Source organism: Lepus europaeus, chromosome 19 (assembly GCF_033115175.1).
Source record: "Lepus europaeus isolate LE1 chromosome 19, mLepTim1.pri, whole genome shotgun sequence".
Taxonomy (NCBI): Eukaryota; Metazoa; Chordata; class Mammalia; order Lagomorpha; family Leporidae; genus Lepus; species Lepus europaeus.
In genome coordinates, this window is record NC_084845.1 from 50897436 (window position 1) to 50902615 (window position 5180).

Below are 5180 nucleotides of genomic sequence, written 5' to 3' on the forward strand. Positions count from 1 at the left end.
TCCAGGGTAATTATGTAAATATAGTTATATACATATATATATATATATGTGTATATAATATATATAATATATATGTACGGGTTTATATATATATATATATATATATATATATACATATACATATATTTCCTTTTGAATGGCAGAGCTGACAAAAAGCTAACAAAGCCAATGTACCATGCACCGCATGAAGCCCAGAGAGTATTTCTAGAAAATGATGATGGTTTTCTGAACTAGTAGAAAAGGGGAGGGTTATTTTAGCCCTAATGCACTCCACTATATCAAGTTGTTTGCTTGAGTTATTTATGCATATATTGCAATTTTTAAACTGGGAGCATCAGAGACACTTATGCCAGTGAGAAGTTAAGGACCTTGTAGGTCGTTCAAGGAGAATGTTAACTAGGGCAAGCAGCAGTGACTAGAGAAATATGTTCAATGTGTTTCACAAGTCACAGGGGCTTGACTGTCACACAGACCTGGATATAAAGATGGATTCATCTGCTTTTTAACTGTCTGATCTAAGGCACTTAGCACCCCCTTAAGCTTTGGTCTACCTACCTGTAATCTGGAAATCATACACTCTGAATCAGTACAGTACTATAAGATTCAGTGTTGTGTCTAAACAATGGAATATATAGGAGCATGTAAGGAATTATAGCTATTGTTGTTGAGGTTATTATTTTTTATTTTTTTAAAGATTTATTTTATTTATTTGAAAGACAGAGTTACGGAGAGAGTTAGAGACAGAGAGAGAGGTCTTCCATCCACTGGGTCACTCCCCAATTGGCCGCAGCAGCTGGAGCTGTGCCAATCCGAAGGCAGGAGCAAGGAGCTTCTTCTGGGTCTCCCAAGCAGGTGCAGGGGCCCAAGACTTGGGCCATCTTCTACTGCTTTCCCAGGCCACAGCAGAGAGCTGGATCGGAAGAGGAGCAGTCAGGACTAGAACCTGCACCCATATGGGATGCTGGCGCTTCAGGCCAGGGCTTTAACCTGCTGCGCAACAGCGCTGACCTCATGTGGTTATTATTGATATTTTTTTCTAGAAATTCCAAAAGAGCATACAAATACACACATCCAGTGCTAGAGTTTCTACTATGTATAAACACTTTAGCTGTGCTATGGTGAAGAAAACAAAATCTCATTGTAATTTAAAATCCATAGAAAGAATAGAGCAGTGTTTCAGGAATATCTTTGGCTGCTTGCTAAAACATTGCTTCTCAAGCCCTGTGCTGTGATTTACAATGTTAAGCCTCTGCCTGAAGTGCCAACATTCCATGAGGACTCTGGTTTAAGTCCCAGCTGCTTCACTTCTGATCCAGATTCCTGCTAATGCACCTGGAAAAGCAGCAGAAGATGGTCCAAATGCTTGGACCCCTATACACACTTGGGAGACCTGAAAGAAGCTCCTGGCTCCTGGCTTTGGATCAGCCCAGCTCTGGCAGTTGCATCCATTTGGAGAGTGAACCAGCAATTGGAAGACCTCTCTGTCTCTCCTTCTTTCTCTGCCTTTCAAATAAATATATGAATCGTAAAAACAATAACAACAAAACTGCTTCCCAACTCTGACCACCAAACTCACTGAGTCAGAATCTTTAAGAGAAGGGCTAGAAAACAACTAAACAGTTAATGTTATTCACCCAGAAATTGTTAGTGATCACTCAAGCAGACAAACATGATATAAGATAGAATGGGTTCCCGCCCTCATATAGGAACTCCAATGTGGGGAAAACTACCCCCAATGACCTTCTCACTTTGTGACTATGAGAACACATTTAGGAAAAAAGACGTTGGTGACATGCAATTAATATAAAGTGAGTGATGTTAAATAAAACAAAAAACAGATCTGAACTAAGATGTTAGCATTGAAAATGAATAACAAGAATCAGGTAAGATTCTAGGATTTGCCATTGAGAGATCAAGTTTCTTCATCTTGGGAAATATCACGAAACTTGAGACATGCCTGCTATGTGAGAAAAATGGAAAAAATGGAACATATTTTGTTCAAATCTAAGTAGTGAAATATAATAGGTAACAAAGAGTTACCTTTATTCAGTATACATACCTCCCTCCCACATAGGAATACACCGTGAGAGTGGGTGTCAGCAAGTCCAGGTCTCCCACAGAGGAGAGCCTTGAAGTCAGCGTGGTCAGTGTGAGCAGAACACCCAGCTCAGATCAGCCTGAAAAGCATTGGAACAATACTAAGTCCACATTCAGAGACATTCACAAAGAGGAGACACACATCTTGAACTTTATTCTGTGGAGGAAATTAGGTAAAATAGGATGGATGAGAGGTGATTGTATCAACATTAGTAGTAGAAAGTACAGTGGTAATGCAACAATGGTGTTAAGCACTTACCCTGTTCCTATAGTTGAGCCTGGTGAACAACACCCCTACAAATCATTCACTGTTGTATAGATGCGTCCCATAGTCACCATTGTACAGAGGGAGAAATCCAATTTTGGAGCAACTAATCACCAATCTTACAGGTCATAAGCTTGTAACTGGTTAAGCCAAAATTCAACCCATGTTATCTGAAGTCTGAAACTGCTTTTTATTCTTTTTTTAAGATTTATTTATTTATTTAAAAGGCAGGATGTAGGCCTACATGGTGCAGCAGGTAAAGCCACCACCTGCGATGTGGGCACCCCATATGGGTGCTAGTTTTTATCCCAGCGGATCTGCTTCTGATCCAGCTCCCTTACGTGGCTTGGGGAAAGCAGCAGAAGGTGCTTCCAAACTAAGTAGCATTTTTATCTGTGACAAATTTCCTCTCCTTCTTGTTGTTTTAAATCAAAGAAGTTTTACAAGTAATGTAGCCCACATATGAGATTGTGATAAAATATTTTCATCTACTTGAAAGTGAGAGAGAGAGAAGAGAGAAAGAGAGATCACTCCCTGTCTGGTTCATTCCCCAGATGTCCACCACAACTGGGCTAAAGCCAAGAACCTAGAATTCCATTCAGATCTCCTACATGCGTGGCTGGGGCCCAAGTGCTTGAGACATCGTCAGTTGCCTTGCAGGATGCATCATCCAGAATCTGGAACAGAAGCAGAGTATCCAAGACTCAAAACAGCACTCCAACATGGGATATGAGCCGCTCAAGTGGCAATTTAACCCGCTGCAACCACAACACCCACCCCATTTCCATTTGTTGATGTTTTACTACTGACAGGTTTTATTCTTTTTTAATTTTTTGGTTTAATTTATTTTATTTTTAGTTTTAATTTTTAATGATTTTTAACAGATTAAATATAGTTCATAGCCATAATTCTAAGAATGTAATGATATTCTATTCCCTCTCTGCCTCCTTCCCTCCCCCTTTCTCCCTCCTCCTCGCCTCCATTTCTCTTGATTTCTTTTTCTTCCAGTTTTTGAGACAACATCTTTTAAATTTACATTAAAGTAAAAAGGCTTAATGCTTCATGAAGTAAGAAGTCTAACAAGTAAAAAAACAAGTTCCAGGTTTAGTGGGAATATAGACAACAGCTATAAACAACAATTGAATGGAAAAATGAAAATTTCACCCGCAGGCAGTAAATTTTAAAACACAGATCATTAAAATGATAGTAATGTGTTTTAACCACTGATATAAAACTAAGTTTTACAAATTATATTTGCAGCAATATTGATACACACAGGCATTTCTTCCTTATTTTTTTTTTAAATGATCTCCGGTATATTAGGGAGCACATGATGACAGCATTTAAATTCGTTTTCTCCTCATCCTCTTCTGCCCAACACCTGGAATAGCTTAGGAGAAAGTGTGGGTGCTTCCTTCTTTGACCTCAATGGGAAAGTCAAACCATACAAACCCCTCTTCTCCTGGAGGACTCAATCCAGCCTCACTCCCTTAACAATAGTAAAAATCCAAATGAGGCTCCCCTCCTCGCTGTCTCGGGCAATTGTGAGGCTTTTTAGGGTCCTGCCTCATTTACCCAGAGATCTCCATTAAGTCAATAATAAACAGTTTACCACTCGTGTGTGTGTGTATGTGTGTGTGTGTGTGAGAGAGAGAGAGAGAGAAATCATTAGGCTTGACATCAAAGTCAATTTTGGTTGTGGATCCATCTGCCTCTGCAAGAGCCCATAGTAGATGTGAATGGTATTTAACATGTTTCCAGCTACTATTTCTTCCCCATATGCATCATTTTACACATTAGTCACCTCCATACCCTCTCCTTACTGCACTCAGCAGAATTCATTCAACAATAGCAACTGCAAATATTAAACACAACGGGACAATGGGTCTTTGCTGAGCAGTGGAAATTATCACCAACCAAACACAGCACCTCATTTCCCCCTGAGATCTGTGGCTGCTCTGGCATTCTTCTCATGATTATTATGATTTTTTTCTCCAGACAGCCAGAGTTGATTATTACTGAGGAAAGAAAAATATTTTTTATCACTTTAGACTTAAGGGTGTGTTTTGGAACAGGAAGGGAGCTGTGGACATTCTTCAAATGCCAAAGATACTGGCCTTGTTGGAAATACTAAGAAAGGGAGACTGTGTCACAAGATCTCATCAAAGAAGCGAAAAAATAATGTAAGGAGAATACCTGAGATAATAATGACCTAAAGGGCTTTATATTATAAAGCTGAGAACTGTGCTTCTCCAGTAAATATTTTCTCACTATTTAATTTTAAAAATAAAATAATAAATGAAACAATAAAAAAACCTTGTTTCCTTCAATAATAATTGAGTAGCATCCATTAGAGAGACCCTGTAGGTACCTTCAAATTCTTGAGAAAATATCATGACATAAAGCTCAGGGTGTGACACAGTTGGCAGAATATCCCTTGAAAATGTTTTGCCTTTCAGCTGCAAAAGTTCCTGGAACAAAGTGGATGTGAGAAGAAGCTGCCGGGCACCCCTGGCTATGTCTATAGCTCATTATCTCCTCATTACAGGGAACCTGAAGGGGTTGAGGAAAATGTATTCAGAAAGATGCATTCATGTTTTATTGATTGCCAACAGAGCTCAAGTCTCTGAATCCTCACACTTTGGGATATTTTGTTAAGAAAATAAGCACAGTAGGCCCTTGTTTACATGCCCTCTTCCTTCTGGTGCAATTGATTCCAGCACAGCACAAAGCTGAGCATCTTCCCCAATTAGGGTCTCATGAGCCACCTCCACACATAAGCTAACACAAGGCTTTCAACAAGCATGTTGTTTGTTGT